Below are 20,167 nucleotides of genomic sequence, written 5' to 3'. Positions count from 1 at the left end.
CTATGGTCACAGTAAGAAACAATGCATCATCTCCCCGCACAGTAAGAAACTGACACATCACTTTCCGCTCACTAAGAAACTGATGCATCACCACCCCTGTGTGGCAGTAAGGCACCAACACATCACCTCCCCTGAAGTAAGGAACCGACGCATCACCTTTCCTGGACGCAAGGAACCGATGCATCACCTTCCCTGCAGCAGTTTTTGTTTGTGTGCATGACCCATCTAAGGTACTTTGTGTGAAAAGCGTTGCATCTGCAATTTACTTAGAAAAACACAATTTTTTACCTTTTAAAAGTCATATTTTGATTACTGTATTGTGGATTTTTGTTGTTTTGGTCTAACTTGGTTTAGATAAAGATTTCCTATGTTTTTAAACTGGTGTGATGTCCATTTGTAGTGTTTTCACTGTATTAATGTATGTGTGCACAAATGCTTTACACACTACCTCTGGGATAAGCCTGTCTGCTCATGCCAGGTTACCAAGTGGGTGAGCATGGGTTATTTTAGAAGTGTATCTCCCTTACCCTGACCAGGAAGAAGGGTCTCGACTTGGACTAAGGTGCCAGCCATTGCCAACTAGAGACCGCCAAGACTCTGACCTATTATATCGTAACTTTGTTTCCTCTTTTCAAATACTGTCAGTAAACTTCATAACTTTTGGAGAATCTAGAGAGATTTAATTGATTAACTAGGGGTTTCTGTTATGATTTATGATTCTGTAATCTGTATATGAGCCATCATGGTAAGCAACTACAGTTTTGTTATATTGTTTTACTAAATATTTTGTATGGAACCATTTAAAACTTGATTTTGATCTAGAACCCGGTTTATAAGAGGCCCCGGTTTTCAATTTGATTTGACTCTCTAAATGTGTGTCATTAATGGGGAGAGACTAGCCTCGTATTACTGGATCAATTAGAAGGTCAATGGACCTGAACTGCCTAATGTAAAATGTGGGTTCCATATGATACTTGGGTTCAGGAGAATATTGGGGTTTGGCTTCCACACTCCCACGAAGGAATTATTTTCAGGGCTGGTCAGTCCTGATAACGATGGTTGTGGAGCATTGCAGTGAGCTCTATAACATGGGTGTCCACCATCTCTTTGGTTATTACATCTTAAAAAAGGTTCATGGGGAGAGATCAACAAAAACAATATATAATCCCACAAATTCAATTAAAGAATAAAAGAATCAGAAAAAGAGGTAGAAATGTAAACAGTGGTTAAAGAAGCCCTACAGTATTACTGAAATCAAAAAACCTTATTTATTACATATAAAACAAAAATAGTTCTAAAAAACAGATACGCTCATGGTTCTGGTATACATAAAGGGGAACATATATCACAAACCAGACAAGTGGCCTAAAAAACCATTACATTGGAGTAAAGGAACAACATAAACATGAGTATTGTGTCCTTAATTCAATTTGGGCCACAGAAAAGCGTCGTCGGTGTTTCGACCACTATATTATTGTGCGGTCATCTTCAGGTCTCAAAATTTGCTTGAGCGATGTATATCTTAGATTTAAAATGAAATGGGACCAATCTTTACTGATGGTCGTCCACAGGTACTTTGAGAAACAAAAATAGCGGGTAAGGACACGCTACATCCAGATTACTTCATAGTGTCAAGGCAGTGGCTCCAAATCTTTAACCAACTGCTGGCCTCATTACTTGGCGACTGTCAGAATTCTAGGGAAAGAGATCGTTCTGCGTCCGCGTCCGTATCAGCTTCAATTCAATTCAATATTCCCCAAAACCAGTCCCAGGATGCTTTTTTATGGTCCGGCGAGGGCCTGGCCTGCAGTTCAGGCTGGACTGTCACCATGGGGAGCATGGTTAAGACTGATTTGTACATGGTTGAGTCCAAACTGGTATGGCATGGTGAGCAAAAAAACTATGGATTTAACCAAGATGTAACCCAGATTTAATCCAGAATGTTTGATTTGTTCAGCATTCTGTCCATCATCTGTTATTTTTGAACTTTTAGAAAGTTTAAATGTTCCTGCTCTTAAGCCCTGTGTGCCTCTGTCTGTCTCCAATGAACATCCAGGTTGGGTGACAGCTGGGGATTTGTGCATTCCCTCTAGAAAGTCACAAAAAAGGGGGCTTAGGTGTGCTTGATGGGCCATTCAAATCATGATGGGTCATCCTGGGCAGGATGGGAGGGAGCAGCTGACGCTTGCACCTGAATAGGGCTGTGCCTATTCCCACACAAAGAGCCTCATACCCGCCTGCAATGTGTCTGGATCCTGGGCCGGACAGGGAGGACCTCTATGCACTTCAAAGCTTCTCTTTGAAGTCTCCCCTACTTCAAAGGCATCACTGGGTATAATAACTGTAATTCTGAGGGAGAGGCGAGGCTTGGATGCTGAGCGGACTGGCGGCGTGAGCCTGGAGCTCCGCTCCCGATTCCCGCTTTTATCCTGAAAAACTGCACGAAATCCACCCTAAAGGGTATCATTCGACCACTTAAGGACACCTGAACAGCAAAGAACCCCCAGGTGACGGAATCGGGGTGCCCACGGCGCTCATCGGATCGTGAGTAATATGAAGAAGCGCTGAAGGGGCGACGGTACAAGATGGCGCCCGGAGCTGGCTCTTGAAACCCCTGAAGGCTAAGTCCCCTCAGTGACTTTCTGTGGTGGCCGGCCCGAGACGAAGGAGTTGACGCCCGCTTGTTTATCCCACAGAGCTGTGCGAAGGGGAGCTAACCGATCCTACAACCTGGGTAGGTCGAGGGTCTCACGAACAAAAGACTGAGGAGAGTAAGATGGCGGCCGCCCTGGCATCGAGAGACTGCGGAGGGCACAGCGCTTAACAGCAGCGCGGGTGGAGAGATCATCCTGACTCAGAGGCGCACCGGGCTCGCATCCGGCCGCACCCTGAGAGGGTCCCGGGTCCCCATGACGATGAGGTGTGAAGCGACCCCCCTGAGTTGACACCCAACGGAGGGCCGAGGTGCGGGCCTGATAGCCGGAGCGACACCAGCGACAGGATCCGTCATCGATTGGAACCAATGGAGGCCGCACTGGCAAATTGAATCCAGTCTCCCTGAGAGGCCTGGTGGCCTGGGGACAGAGCTGACTTGAGTTTGGGCTGCCACACCACACGGGCGGTGGCGCTCCCTGCCGATTTTAGACATTGACTATTGAAGACCCCCTCCACTGAGTGGCCGAAGAGAGTTTCGTGGTCTCTTCCCCCCCCCCATCATTTCTCCAGTGGAAGCAATGGGGAAACCTAGGGGCAAAGCGGAGGAGGCTGCGAGTTTGGGAGCGGCGGAAAGCCCACTAAAATCCCCGACGGACTTGCAGCAGCTGCAAACTTGCATCCTGGAAGCCATACAAGCCACCAAGGAGGCGCTACAACAAGATATTGCCCAAGTGGCGACGGGCCTGGGGCTACTGCGAGCCGACCATGACAATCTGAAGGATAGGGTCAAGGCTGCCGAAAATACCCTCAAAGAGATACTGCCCGAACATAAGTCTATGGAGGGAAGACTGAGAGACTCAATGGACCGCATCCAGGAATTGGAAAGGATGGCGGAGGATGCCGAAAATCATAACAGGCGCAACAACGTGCGCCTAGTGGACCTTCCGAAACAGAAAGAAGGGGATACCTCAAGCACTGGCCGAAGACGGAGGTGGCACCAGAGGGCCTTTCTCCCTTCTTCACGCTGGAACGAGCGCACAGGGTCCCGGCTCGGCCTCCTAAACAGGGCCAATCGCCCCGCCCGGTAGTGCTAAAATTGCTGCATTACAAGGACCGAGACTGGTTGCTACAACGGGCAAGGGATGTGGGTCCTTTCCAGGTGGACAACAGCAGGGTGACACTTTTCCCCGATTACACGTACGAGATGCAGAAACTGCGGGCCTCGTTCTTGTCACTCAAAAAAGAACTTCGAGCGGAAGGCCTAGCGTACTCACTTCTGTTTCCGGCCAAACTCAGGGTGGTGGTGGACGATAAGGCATTATTCTTCCACAACTCGGCAGACGCCTGGGCTTGGTGGGACATGTACAAAGCTGGCACCGACGGGGCGAAGCACAGGGCTGAGGACGAACGAACCCAGCAACCGACCAGAAAATCGCAGAGGATCCGAAAGCGCCGACAGAGAGCCAGGAAACCGACGGAATAACAGACTGAAGGCGAGAGAAACGCCGCGCTGCAAGCGGTAATGGAGCTGTCGGGGACTACGAGATCCATATCGTGCGACAGCTCGGAGGCGGAGGGCCTCGTAACTGGGTCAGAAGCAGAACAGTCGGACTTGAACAGTGGCAAGGGCCTGGACGTCACACCACAGACGTCGGGAGGCCTTATAGACGAATGAGTCTGCAGATGCCCCACATTGGGATGGTAAAGTGCCTGGGGGGTGCCTTTGCTGGCGACAAATAATGTGAAAGGGATGGAGCGCTGGACTTGCAGGGGGATCTTGGGCTGGAAATACTGGGACTAGGTTGATCACCTTCGGAGCCAAGCAACGCCTTTCGGGCCCATAAGGCCACCGTGGTGTCGACTGCGGGATAGTCGGGTTGTTGGGAGTAGGAAGCTAGTTCTTCAACAAGTTTGGATGGGAGCTGCGCTTGCTAGGCTGGGCCCTGTTCCGGGGGGGAGGGCGCTTAGAGTAGTTGGGGGCGCTCGAGGCGGGGTGGGTGGGAGGGGGGGTTTTGTTGAGTTGGGTTTTGGGGGGGAGGGTGTAACCCTGTGTGTCAGGCTGAACTCCATTACTGGACTTAGCAGCGCAACGTGTGATTATGGCTAATACTGGACAAGTGAAGTGTTTGACCTGGAATGTGAGGGGTCTGTACACGATGTCACGGAGGCATAAAATACACGCATACTTGGTTCGGAGAGGGGTACAGATAGCGCTGCTGCAAGAAACGCATCTGACAAAACAAGAGGGTGTAGCGCTACAGAGAAGATGGAGGGGACAATTGTTTCACACTACATACTCCGCATTCGCTAGAGGGGTACTGATTTGGATACGAGCGGGGACTCCTTTTCAAGCCAATAGACACGTCATAGATCTGGAGGGCACGTTTGTGGCAGTGGAAGAGAAACTGAAAGGCAAGGATACAGTGCTCTGCAGTGTGTATGCGCCTAACATAGACCAGGCGTCCTTTTTTACCAAATTATCTGGCGCTTTGGCAGGGTTTTTAGCTGGCCCCATCATAATGGGAGGGGATTTCAACTCAGTGGCAGATGTGGACCTGGATAGATCTCATCCCCCGTTGGGGACGTCTCCTATGCACCAGCTGGTGAAGTGCAGAATGCAATGGCAGGAGAGTTGGGAACTCCAAGACGCCTGGCGGGTGCACTCTGGGTTGCATGACCTCCATGTCCGCCTGGACACTTTCTTGTGCTCCTCACAGGTGCTATCGGCGGTATCCAATTCGGAATACCTTGCACGCACTATCTCTGACCACAATCCCCTGCTACTGACCCACAATTGGATGACTGCAACTTCGCAGGTCTTGACATGGCAACTGATGCTGGATACGCTGGATGAATTGGTGTTCAGGGAGGCGCTGGGGGACCGGGTCACAAGCCACTTTGCGGAGAATGAGGGCACGGCATCGACCAGAACGTATGAGTGGGATGCTTTTAAGACAGTAGTCAGGGGCCATTGTATAGGAAAGTACACAGGGGCTCATAAATCCTTGCTAAACGATCTAGACAGGGCAGAAACAGCCTTGCGCGCTGCCGAGAAGGAGTGCCCCAACCTGAGGAAATATAAATTTTTGGTCAAGTTATGTTCCCTATCGTGTACCCCACCGTCTCCATGTACCAGCTTAAAGTGCATGTAACTTCCCTCCTGTGCCAGCTATGAAGACGCAAATACATTTGCGTCTAACGTTAACATGTCCTCTTTCAGACCCACCCTGAATGGGTTGAATAGTCCGTTCCTAAGTATGCCATGCCAACGTCTTTTTGAAGTGTACTTTACACGTTTTTCAGCTCTGGCGAAGTAGGCCCTGAATTCTGCCATCGAGCCTTTTTCCTGGCTTCTGACTCTGAAAGCCTCAGCCCAGGCTGCCTCTGTACCCGTGACCTCTGACTTACTTTCTGCGTGGCTCCCCGCGTTTAGCTCAGCCTGCTGCCTGCCAAGACTGAATTCAACCTTCGAATTATCTGTTCCGCTCCTCGAAAATGCATTCCTGCCTACTAGTTTAAGTAAACATCCCCTCAGCTGCAGAGCAAGAGGGCCGGCCTCCCTGTCTCTGTGCAAGTAATTCATAGCCTCTGTTACCATGCTCCCATGGAAGGCCCATGCCCCCACGCTTCTCATGCAGACACTCAGGCGCTTATACACGCACTCACAGTCAGTATAGAATAGCTCCTGCCCCAGAGACCTTTTCCGTTCAGATAATATGGTTCCCAAATATCAGATATCAGATATGATAGAAGTATGAGTTGATCTGACATGCCAGACTTCTGTCTCTTTCCGCCAGTGTAAATGTCAAGTCCCCCTGCACCCTCCAGTTTCCACGTCAATCACACGTCATGCAGCTGCGCGCGCATCCAGGCCTCAGATTTCTGCTGACATTACAAGATTTCTGCTTTGTGCCACCCACTTATGACACCTATCTGTGACGTTTCTAGCACACACCTCTAGTTCACGCCTTCTGATTACGTATCACCACCACGTGGATGCTGTTATCTTGTCTTCTCTCAGCTGTTACGCCTACTGTATTGGTTTCTATAATGTAACTTAAGTATATAAGCTATGTATTGTCAATAAAATGCTGCTCTATCCCTTCCTGGACCCTCGTGGTTGCAGGAACATGATATCCAGTTCTAGAACAATTCCCTTTTGAGGAATAAAACCCCTAAGAACTCTAACACCACGGACTCTGTTTTTTTCTTTCCGATTGAGTTATTATTGATTAAGTACTTACCTGCATAGAAATTAAGACGGTAAATCAAATATTTACGACATTTTGGCGCCCGAATAGGGACCCCTCCCCCACCCCACGCGCCGGTTGGTGCGTTGCAAGCTCTGTCCCCTGCCATCAGTTAGACGGAAACTACGCGTACCGGCAGGATTTCCTGTATCTCCCTCTGGCCCACGGAGGTGACGAAGACTGCAATCAGCACCCAGACGAGGCGGTGAGGAGTGCGGAGGATCCCGACCAGAGCCTAGCCGAAAGAAGCAAGGTCCGAGGTGTCAAGAGGCCCACCAGTTTCCGAAGTATCCACGTGTCGAGTCGAGTCGAGTCCGGTCCAGTCCAGTCGAGTTTTCCGAGGCCTTCTGTTTTCCGTGCTTCCCGGTGAGTACCATTGCTGGGACGTATCTAGACGGGTTTGGGTACACAAGTCCGGTCTGCACTGTTTTAGACAGTGTATCTGTACTGTTTAGCAGTACATCAGTTATTCAAGTTTTTGCATTGTCTCTGACAGTGTATCTGTGCTGTTTAGCAGTACATCCGGTATAGGGGGTAGTCATATATGTCTCAAATGTCTTTTCATGTGATTAATGTCGTGGTATGAGTGTGACTGTTTTTAATGTGCATTATTGTGTTCTTGTGTAACTAGCTGTATTCAGTATTAAGTAGCAAGGATTGAGCATTCAGTATTAAGTAAACAAGATGCCGTTTTTCAACAAGTTAAAGCAGATAGGAACTAGGAAAGGGATACTAGAGGAAGAAATTCCTATTCCCCCTAGGGACACTCCTGGAAATTTTATGTACCATAAGCATGGCTTAGATGCCATATTGTATCTAGATTTATGGGCCGATTATACTAAGCATCTAGACGAAAGACACAGATGGCCTGTTACCGGAACATGGGATGCCGAGTGCATCATGAAGGTAGAGGAAGCACTATGGAAAAGGAAAGCCAGACAATCTCAGAAAGACGCCATAGAATTTTGGCGTAAGGAATCACATAAGCGTGCTGAAAAAGCACTTCGTAGAGAAGACAGACTTAAAGAATCAGATAAAGCCAAAGAAAACGAATTAGTTACTGAAGGGATCCGAGTAAAATCAGAGCAAATAGACCGCGCACGAAACAATCTCGTAAATGGCATGTATCTCGCGGCCGAGGGTTCGCCTGAGGCCACTTCAGAAATACCGAAAAATCTGCCGCCACCATTGGTTCCAACTAAAGTAACTCACAGGACCACTAAAGACATATTCCTGAATTCCTATCTAGAGGATGTAGCACCCGCTTACACCAATCTGCCTGTCCGCGTCCCGCCTACTGACGGTGACGGAGGTGGCAACCCGCCACAACTGCAACCAGGTTTCCCCGTTCGACAGCCCATCATTCCTCCACCTCCACCACTTCCCGCACCTAAAGTTGATCTACCGAAACCGCTTCTACCTGACCCTACTAAAAGACAAATTCAAGTACAGATACAGACTCCACAGAGAAACAATGTCCAAGCTTCCGGTTCAGGAGGTGCGACCGGGGGTCTCCAGACCCCGCCCGCAACACACAGATTACACCTTAGGGATATGCAGAATCCTTTTATACTCCAATCACCCCGTCTCGACATACTCAAAGAACCGCTCCAAGTTTGCAGATACGATCCAGTACCCGGTAAAGATGATAGGATGTTTTTAGCATCACTACGCTTACGACACGCTGCAGATTACCTATTGGTATTATCAGGAATGAAAGAGCACCTAGATAGAATATATCACTTTGTCCAGACTGGGCAAGACCCTGAAAGTATTAAGGATGCCATGGCGCATCAGAAAGTTGACATTCAAGCATATATATTACGTTTTTTTATAAATTGCCTAATCAGAGAACGAGACAGGCCTGGGACAGAACAGGATGAATTAGATGCACTCAACAAGTGGGGTCAAAATATATCTGAAGGAAAGCATGATAAAGGGGGTTGCATAGCCAGTATGTACAAGAGAATAAGAAAAGCAGTGATAGAAATACACGAAAAAGAGAAAGAAAAAGCTTCCTCCGAGGAGGAAGAAGAACCCGAAGAATCAGAAAGGACTACAGATACGATAGCGTATGTAGGTAAGGGAACTTACCTTAGGAAAGGCATTCGTCCAGAAAGCAAGAGAGTTTTTCTCTCTGGCAAACCAAACCGAATTCTCCTGAACATCAGTTCCAAGAGACTGATAAAAGGCTTCGAGACCGAATAGGGTACCACGTACTCAATTCTATGGATGAACAAGAACTAGCCCGGTCAGCAGTATTATGGGCTGACAATCCGAACATATACAATGATGACACAGTAGCACAGACATTTCTGAACCTTTCCCCAGACGAGCAGAAATTAGCAGGTGTATACATGATTCAGCACCTCCTCACGTTATACAGAAACCAACATTCTGATCCAGGTCCCTTACACAATACATTAGAAGCACTACTCATGGATAGATGGAGAGGTCTAAGTACCAAGTTAATACAAATAATTCTAGAACAACGACATAGATATAACACTTTCGTAAGCCCCGAATATGTTCCCGCTCCGCCCCCAGAAAGAAAAATGTATCATCTGGAGCGTCTGCATGGTCTTGAAAGTCAGAACCCCTTACGAGAAGTACATCTAGTTATGGGTGCCGATCATAACTTGAAACGTGTGTATGTACACACGCCTCTGACTAAGTTAGAACTGTTAGAAATGAAGAAACTAGTACCGTGTCATGACAAAGACCCTGCAGGTTTTCACAGAGAACTTAAAGACATGTTACTGATGGGGGATTACACATATGAAGATATCATGAAAATGTTAAAGGTATTGCTGCCTACCGGCATCTACGAGAAACTCAAGGAAAAAGAATGGGAGGTGGGAGAGAAAAAGATTGTATGGGCAGAAATAGAAGACGAGGAGAACAAACGTACCCCAGGGGTAGGCCTTGGGGAGAAAACTAAAGCATTACCAGGTTTGATAGTACAGGTTCTGCCAAGATTACTGACAACTAGAAAGGAAGATTGGGATGCAATTTCGGCCTGTAAACAGAAACCAGATGAAGATACTAGTGACTTCTATTCAAGATTCGAGAAATGTTTTATTATTAATAGTGGTCTTAAACCAAGTAGCGAGTCGTACCGGCATCTTTTTGTATCAAAATTAGTGGAGAATTCCCTGTTAGCAGTTAAAAACCGTGTATACAAGGTCGAGAGTACATGGCAAGCAAATACGCCATCACAGATGTTACAAATGTTACAATACCATCAGAACAGAATTAGAGAAGAACAGGATCATGAACAAAAACGCATGAAAGACACGAAAATGAAAATGTTAGTGGCCCAATCAGTTCCAGCCGACAACCAGAGAAAGGGTACGACCCAGACAGGTCACGCCGCAGCTCCCGTTAAAGGGACATGCAATTATTGCAAGCAGCCAGGCCACTACGTACATGAATTTCCAGTTCTGAAACATAACATAGCAACAGGTAAAACTAAAGAGAGACCGCATCCACCAAGACAAGATCAGGCCCAGCAACAGACTTCACAGAATACACAGCCTATGCATGCTTCATCTCATACAGCACAGACCGTAGCGGTACCACAGCCACAGCCCATTGCCGCGACCCAGCAGGTTTCACAACAGATGTACCAGTATGCCCAATCCGCTTACCCCGACTATCAACGATACACATGAAACAGCCTAGAGAGGGAGTTTGGCTTGCCTCTTATTGAAATTCCTGTAGATCAAGAGGGCCCTTATGTACACAGTCAAGTATTGGGAAAAGACAGAAAGTTTTTAATTGACACAGGGGCAAGCCGCACAACAATCAGCCATAATGAAGTCCCAGGGGCACCCCTCTCAGGCTCACAGAATGTTTCCCTTGGTTTTTCAGGACAGCCTATTGTAAATGAGGTATCAGAACCAGTCCCCCTGGCTGTGGGTCCATTATCACGAGTTACAGACCTGTTACTGACGAAATCATGTCCAGAAAATCTGTTAGGAATAAAGACATTGAAGGCTCTAGGAGCTGTTATATGTTGTTCCCCGGAGGGAGTTAGACTCTTTCTGCGGGATTTCAAAGGTCACTATGTATTATGAGAGTTTGATGTCAGATTGAAAAATGTACCAGATCACTTGTGGGCAAAAGGCCCAACTGATGTAGGTTGTATGCATATCACACCATACCGTGTTACACTCAAGACAGGAGTTGTTCTACCCCGAATCAGACAATACAAGTTACCACCCGATGCTGTAGTGGCTTTACTGGAAATCATTGAAGAGCTCATTGCCCAAGGAGTGGTCGTAGAAACCGACTCCAATATCTGTAATTCACCCATCATTCCGATTCTTAAACGTACTGATCTCAATGCACCGCCAGTATATCGGCTGGTGATTGATTTAAGAGAACTGAATAAATGCATCGTCCCACAGTATCCTGTGGTCCCCGATATCTCTTCCCTATTGACTGCTATTGATTCTGAAGCAACGTTCTTTACTGTAATTGACCTCAAGAACGCCTTCTTTAGTGTACCGATTGATCCAGAGAGCCAATACCTCTTCGGATTCAGTTTAAATGGACGAAGTTTCAAATTTTCCCACGCACCTCAGGGATTCACAGAAAGCCCCAGCATCTATAGCCAAGCACTGAAAAGACAACTAGATTGTATTCAAATGCCAGTTAACACCGCTTTACTGCAATACGTCGATGATCTGCTGATCACCGCACGAAGTGAGCCCGAATGTGAATAAGCATCACTGACAGTTTTACATTTTCTGGCCGACAAGGGACACAAGGTGTCTCCTTCGAAGCTACAATTCTGTGTTCAGCAAGTTGTGTACTTGGGTCACTTGCTGTCCAAAGTGGGGAGACAGCTCACTCCCGATCGCATTCAGTTAATTGTAAATATGCCACAACCCCAGACACAAAAGGAAGTGCGGGCCTTTATAGGCCTCACCTCGTACTGCAGACAATGGATTCCTCAATATGCATTTCTAGCTAAACCCCTCATCCAGTTAACGACACAGGAGGCAGCGATTTCGACTGTCCTCCCTTGGACTCAGGAACACACACAAGCCTTTGAAAAATTAAAGAAAGCTTTATGCCAAGCACCAGTTTTAGCGACACCATGTTACAGCAAACCTTTTACACTTTTTGTTACAGAACGTGATGGTACAGCGTTGTCTGTCCTCACCCAAGATCAAGCAGGTTCACATAAGCCTTGCGCTTATTTTTCAAGTACATTGGATTCAGTAGCACAGGCACTCCCTGCGTGCTTGAAATCCGTAGCAGCGACAGCATTAGCGATCAGACAGAGCGACTCAATTGTTTTAGGACATCAGTTAACAGTACAAGTTCCACATTCTGTAGAGGTTCTTTTAAACAGAACTCAGACTCAGCACTTAACTATAGCACGACTGACAGGTTATGAATTAACGCTATTCCAGCCACACATAGAAATCAAACGCTGCAGCATTCTGAACCCCGCTACATTGTTACCTACGATTATGACAGATCCAGCTCCGCATGATTGTATAGAGATCATTAATGCAGTAACAAAGCCTCGACGAGACTTAACCGATGTTCCATTGACAAATCCAGACTAGGTATGGGCGGAAAATCCGTTTCGCTCGCGGATTTTGCGGATTTTCGGGAAATCCGCAATCCGCGAGATTCGCGAATCTCCCGCAAAATCCGCAAATCCGCGAGCAGCGGATTTTGCTCGCACTGCTCGCACTGTTCGCGTGAGTTCGCGGCTTCCCAGTACAACTTCGCGCCCCGCGAATAAGTGCTAAATTGCAGAAATACGATCTTAGCAAAACTGAAACTACTTGCCAGGTTCAAAAGTTCAGGCTCATCATTAGTAGCCATTTCCTGTAGTGCTTCCTGAGGGGCCCCTCCAGAGTTCAGTTGCCAGTTGCAACTATTATGTGACCCTGCTCTGAACCTCAGAATAGTTACACATATGCCACAAAGGTCCTGAATTACAGCTAAGGGAGACAAGCAGGAGCCAGGCTGGAAGTTAAAATCCATTAATCAGCCCATAATTCATTATTGTCAGTTGGGGCAGGGCAGGTGTTGTAACTAATTTTGCAACAATGAAAGCACTTAGCAAGTGCAAAAGATCACTAATCAGGGCGCACTAAGGAAGCAGGTGCCAGCTAAAAAAATATTCTGTGACACATTAATCAGCCCCAAATTAATTCAGGTCACTTGAGGCAGGGAAGGTGTGCTTTGCTTTGCCGAAAATAATGTACACTGGACAACCAGAGGGTGTGGTGATGAAACAGAGGGTGGCATGGGTGGGCCAGAGGGTGGCATGAGTAGTCAGAGAGTGGCAGTGGTGACAGAGAGTGGCAGTGATGAAGAAGAGTGTCCCAAACAGGCTGGACACGTAGAAACAACAAGTTCGCGAAACTTGCGACCTGACAGGTAAGTTCGCAAATTGCGAAATTGTAAAAACCCTCGCGAACTGGCAGAAACACGGGCGAACACAAAAAAAAAAAAATCCGCACATTCGCGGGAATTCGCGGATTTTGCGGATTGCGAATTCGCAAATCCGCAAAATTCGCGAACGCGAGATCCGCAAAATTCGCCCATGCTTAATCCAGACCTGACACTTTATGTGGACGGTTCATGTATGAGAACAAGTACAGGAGAATTAGTGGCCGCGTATGCAGTGACCACTGAAACCGAAGTCAAAGAAACACATCGTATTGACACACTGTCTGCTCAAGCGGCAGAGCTCATTGCTCTGACCCGAGCCTGTATACTAGCCAAGAACAGAAATGTTAACATATACACTGATTCCCGTTATGCCTTCGGAGTTGTACACGACTTCGGAATGTTATGGCAAGAACGAGGTTTTTTGACCTCTCACGGTGCCAAGATTCAACACGGTCCCCTCATTCAAGCACTGTTAGAAGCGATACATCTGCCTTCAGGCATATCCGTCATGAAGTGTAAAGCACATACTAAAGTTACAGATTCTGTTTCCCAGGGTAACGACCTGGCAGACCAGACAGCAAAACATACAGCACTGACTCACACCCAGACAACTGACGTGACAAAGACAATAGTACCGACACATTGTATGACAGTCAGGGATCCCGCACTAGATGTAATCGATATTCAGACACATGCTACCCCAGATGAGATAAAGAAATGGACTGAACTAGGAGGGATCCAGACAGATCAAGGTTGGTTGACGAAGGGAAAATCTACATGGTTTCTCCCCGACTCTATGGTTCAAGTCATAATCAATACAGCACATAGTCCTGCACATCTAGGAGAAAAAGCGATGTTAGACAGTTTACAGAATCTCTGGCACAATAAACACTTACGAGCAGCAGCAAAACAGAAAGTGCGTACTTGCATGATCTGTTGTCAGTTCAATCCAGGTAAAAGCGTCCCTGTAGAGCAAGGTGGATTCCATCCTCCTGATCACCCTTTTGAAGTCCTCCAGATGGATTATATCCAGATGGACCGTTGTCGGGGATTCAAATATGTCCTCGTAATTGTTTGTGCACTTTCCCGCTGGACCGAAGCATATCCAGTCCCAGATTACACTGCTCCGACCACTGCCAGACAGCTGGTTCGAGAATTCTTCCCACTGTACGGCTTGCCTCGTGTCGTGTACTCAGATAACGGACAGCCATTCTCATCCGAATTAATGAAACAAGTTTCCTTGCTGCTAGGATATCAGTGGAAATTCCATTGTGTCCGACATCCCGAAGCCGCAGGCCTTGTAGAGAGGCATAATCAGACACTAAAGACCCGCCTTGCTAAAATATGTCAGGAGAAAGGGGTCGACTGGATAGTCGCCCTGCCAGTTGCATTGTTCTATATGAGGATGGTCGCCCACTCGAGATCAGGACTATCCCCGTATGAAGTGGTTTTTGGCAGACCACCGAATATGTGGGGGACGCCCATTCCTAAGAAAATTACTGATGTTGATTGTAACATGTTGACAGATTACCTTGCCTCCTTGATGTCTGCACTCCAATCATGTCGTTCACAGGTTGCCGCAGCCTTCCCTGACAACACTGATGTAAAGCCGCATGATGTCCGTCCCGGAGATCTGGTCTTGATTAGGAACTTTGACAGGAAAAGTCCGCTAGAGCCCCGCTGGAAAGAGCCGAAGACCGTCCTTCTTACTACGAGGACAGCAGTAAAAGTGGAAGGCAGAAAGGGGTGGATACACACGAGTCATATTAAACAATGCAATGAACTGAAACCAGACCCAGACTCGTCCACCCCCACCAAAGACATTTTTGAGTCAAGTGACTTTAAAGTTCCCGAGCGAGAGAAAACTCCCCAAGAGGAGTATAAACTGAAACTCCGATCTAGCAAGTCAGACAGTTTAATTGTTTAAGTCCTCCCCTAGGTGAATCGGTTAAATAGTTTCTGACATGTATCCCCTAGATCGAGATAGAGAGAGAGAGACAACTCAAGAAACGTACATATTGCAAATCACTCCGCAGTCACTGTATAGTGACATTATTGATTATGTTTTTTCTAAGTCTTCTGATTATTGTTGCCAGTATACTGCTTCCTATCTATTACCCTATTTTCAAGCGTGAACAATCTGCTTACAATGTTTCTGCTGAACATTCTTTCAGTGAATTACCTCCCCATGAACTTTCTTACAGACTTGCGCTGCGCAACAACACATTCATTAGTATGTTACATCACTCCCATCAGACTAACAATGCTACAAACTGCTGGATATGTGGCCGACTCCCTCCTTACCAGAAATACAAGGGAGCTCTGCCCCTCTTTCCATACCCGTTCACTCACAATGGCTCCTGTGGTGCATGGTTTAGAATAATTAACTCCTTAGATCCTGATATTGCTGTTTTCAAAGGGAGCTGGGTTTGGGGAAACTTGAACTTAGTTCTGCTTAATGTCTGTTACCCTGACAAGAAGGGGCTCCCCACTAGAATAGGAACTGATCTAGAAAATGAAGTATATGGATTAGGCAATTACACAATTAACCTTATGATTCTTACTGTTGAATCCGAAGCTGCACCAGTTCTCCCTGCTATGTCAGTATTACCAGTCACTGGTGAATTATGTGTCAGTAAAAAAGGTTCAGTACACTTAGGCCATAGTAAATGTACTACTGTGGTCGAATTCAGTGATCAAGGCAAATCGACCTTTAGAGCTACCCGTCATTCCTATTTTGTTTGTGGTCATACCGCATACATACGCTTACCTCCAGATTGGGATGGTACCTGTTACATTGCATTCCTTCTGCCACCTGTTTTTCTAGCCCCTCCTGATTATCACAGAAATACAAATCTAGTAAAGAATAGACTCCGAAGAGATCTCCCGATTGTCGACTACACAGAAACGGCATGGGAACAGTACACAGATTTCAATAAAGGACTTTTTTTCTTCTTAGGCCCCGTCCAAAATAGTAAACTCATACGCAGATTAACTAGAACACTTGAAGCAGTAGTAAATGAAACTGCCTCCGCCCTAGGTAACTTAACAGAAGAGCAGTCCGCCATGCGGGTTGTTGTTCTTCAGAATCGTCTTGTTATTGACGTCATCTTGGCAGATAGAGGTGGAGCCTGTAAGGTCATCGGGTCAAGTTGCTGTGTTTTCATCCCAGAAAACGCGCCATCTGTATACAAAGCTATTACACGTCTTCATAAAATTGCCAGTTTGATACATCAGAATCCAGGCACCTGGACTTGGTCCGGTTGGTTCTGGACAACGTTAACCGCTTGGGGATGGAAGATCCTATCCTTCCTAGGCATTGGCCTAGTCCTAGTATTCAGTTATTGCCTGTGCCTACAGTGTGGGCCAGCGATTTGTGGACTGTGCGCCACATCATGCATTGAACATTCCAGTTTTCTCTCAAGACGTGAAAGAAAGAAAGAAGAGCAAATGATGTTACAAGAACAAACTGACCGATTCATGAGGATCGATATATCATGAAGGGTCCGTAGGGAACAAGGAGGGAATGAGGAAATATAAATTTTTGGTCAAGTTATGTTCCCTATCGTGTACCCCACCGTCTCCATGTACCAGCTTAAAGTGCATGTAACTTCCCTCCTGTGCCAGCTATGAAGACGCAAATACATTTGCGTCTAACGTTAACATGTCCTCTTTCAGACCCACCCTGAATGGGTTGAATAGTCCGTTCCTAAGTATGCCATGCCAACGTCTTTTTGAAGTGTACTTTACACGTTTTTCAGCTCTGGCGAAGTAGGCCCTGAATTCTGCCATCGAGCCTTTTTCCTGGCTTCTGACTCTGAAAGCCTCAGCCCAGGCTGCCTCTGTACCCGTGACCTCTGACTTACTTTCTGCGCGGCTCCCCGCGTTTAGCTCAGCCTGCTGCCTGCCAAGACTGAATTCAACCTTCGAATTATCTGTTCCGCTCCTCGAAAATGCATTCCTGCCTACTAGTTTAAGTAAACATCCCCTCAGCTGCAGAGCAAAAGGGCCGGCCTTCCTGTCTCTGTGCAAGTAATTCATAGCCTCTGTTACCATGCTCCCATGGAAGGCCCATGCCCCCACGCTTCTCATGCAGACACTCAGGCGCTTATACACGCACTCACAGTCAGTATAGAATAGCTCCTGCCCCAGAGACCTTTTCCGTTCAGATAATATGGTTCCCAAATATCAGATATCAGATATGATAGAAGTACGAGTTGATCTGACATGCCAGACTTCTGTCTCTTTCCGCCAGTGTAAATGTCAAGTCCCCCTGCACCCTCCAGTTTCCACGTCAATCACACGTCATGCAGCTGCGCGCGCATCCAGGCCTCAGATTTCTGCTGACATTACAAGATTTCTGCTTTGTGCCACCCACTTATGACACCTATCTGTGACGTTTCTAGCACACACCTCTAGTTCACGCCTAGTTCACGCCTTCTGATTACGTATCACCACCACGTGGATGCTGTTATCTTGTCTTCTCTCAGCTGTTACGCCTACTGTATTGGTTTCTATAATGTAACTTAAGTATATAAGCTATGTATTGTCAATAAAATGCTGCTCTATCCCTTCCTGGACCCTCGTGGTTGCAGGAACATGATATCCAGTTCTAGAACAATTCCTTTTTGAGGAATAAAACCCCTAAGAACTCTAACACCACGGACTCTGTTTTTTTCTTTCCGATTGAGTTATTATTGATTAAGTACTTACCTGCATAGAAATTAAGACGGTAAATCAAATATTTACGACAAACCGCCCGGAGCTACAAGAGACGGTGTGCGCTGCCAAGGAAGCGGTGGCTGTGGAGATGGAACGCCTTCGCTGTTTCGACTATAAATCCTACTCAGTGAGGGCGCACGCGGAGGGAGACAAAGCGGCGACACTGCTGGCCTGGTTGGCCAACCCTACAAGACGAAGCCACCCTATTTCAGCCGTTGAGGGGGAGGACGGCCAGGTCCGCCACACCCAGACGGACATCTTGGAGCGCTTCCGCTCGTACTACGAGACGCTCTACGCGAGCGCGCTCGAAGGACGGGAGGCGGAGATAACCGCTTCCTTGGAGGGCCTGCAGATGCCGCGCTTGGAACCAGAACAAGTGGAAACGCTGGGCAGGGGTATAGAACTGGGCGAGATTAGAAGCGCGGTGAAGAAAATGGCTAGAAACAAAACCCCGGGCCTGGATGGGCTTCCGGTCGAATTTTACAGCAGGTATATTGATTCACTTGCCCCGAGGCTTCAGACGGTGTATAACGAAGCTAAGGCTCGAGGAGGGCTGCCTGCTTCCATGTGCGAGGCGCTCATGATTCCGCTCCTGAAGCCAGGTAGAGAGAGCACACATCCAGCCTCCTACAGGCCACTGTCCATGTTGACGGTGGATTACAAAATCCTGAGTACCATCCTGACCAGACTACTTCAGCACATGACAAGGTTGATCCACAATGACCAGTCTGACTTCATTCCAGCGAGAAATACGACTGCTAATATACGTAGATTGATTCGCCTATTGGGGGAACAGTGGGCCGCCACGCACACGTCGGTGGTCTTGTCGATCGACATAGAAAAAGCATTTGACAGCCTGGAGTGGGAGTACCTTTACAAGGTCATGCAACACTTCGGCCTTGGGGACGGGTACATAGGTTGTCCTATATGCCTCGGCGGTTGCGCGAGTGAGAGTGGCCCCCTTGTATCGGACCCGTACCCAGTCAACCGAGGCACCAGACAGGGGTGTTCCCTGTCTCCCTTGCTGTTCGCTTTAGCGATCGAGCCCTTCGCGGCGGAGGTCAGGAAAGGGCTCTCCTTCGCGGGCTTGACTTATCGGGAACATTCACACCTTGTCTCGCTATATGCAGACAATGTCCTGCTATATCTAGAAAATCTGAGGGAGGCTCTGGAGGGGGCGGAGCGGCTCCTGGTGGCCTTTGGGAGATTGTCTGGGCTGCGGGTGAATTGGCCTGAATCGTGCCTATTCCCGCTACGTCACGGTGAACAGGAACCTCACATCCGCACACAGTTGGCCTGTGCGCCGGACTGCCTGAAGTATCTAGGAGTCCATATCTACCACAAGGCTGCGGACCTGCTGGAAGGCAACGTGGGTCGCTGTATACGGGCGCTACGTGGCAATATGACCTTCTGGTCCACTCTTCCGCTATCGGTCACGGGACGCATATCCCTGGTAAAAATGATAGCCCTGCCGCGCCTCCTCTACTACTTTCGCATTTACCTATATGGATAACCAGGTCGGTCTTCCGTCAGCTGAGATCTTTATTGATCTCTTTCCTTTGGGGTACGGGCAGGCGCAGAATCATTCTGACAACGCTGCTCCGGCCGAAGGATGAGGGAGGTATGGCGGTTCTTGACTTTGAGCTATACTACTTGGCTGCGCAGCTGCAGACCTTCATGCAGGAGGTTACGCGGGCATACCGTGGACCGGAGGAGGACAGAGAGGCGGGCACCCCCGCCATGTGTTAGCCTTTATCACCCTACAGCAAAAATTGTTCCTTAGGGATCTGTCGCTGGAAGAGCAGACGTACAGACTCTGCTGGAACCGAGCGCAGAAACGGGCCGGGGTGCGACATATGTATGTGCCTGAGATACCCCTCAGTATGGTAACGGCGCTCCCGCATGGGGGCGACTGGTCGAGGCTACAGGGATGGGAAGACGCTGAACTGCAGATACTGGGAGACCTGTATGAGGGCGGGGAGCTGATCCCCTACTGTTAAAACTTAGGCTGCAACGTCAACATTATCGGCGCCATCTTGCCCCCCCCCCTTTTCGAGCCCATTCATGCGCGTAAGCGGCAACCATTTTGAGTACCAGGGCCTCTCTGCCCCTCG

This window comes from Lissotriton vulgaris, chromosome 11 (genome assembly GCF_964263255.1).
Source record: "Lissotriton vulgaris chromosome 11, aLisVul1.2, whole genome shotgun sequence".
In the NCBI taxonomy this organism is placed as follows: Eukaryota; Metazoa; Chordata; class Amphibia; order Caudata; family Salamandridae; genus Lissotriton; species Lissotriton vulgaris.
The sequence above is the reverse complement of the archived record's forward strand: the minus strand, read 5'-3'. Positions refer to the sequence as shown.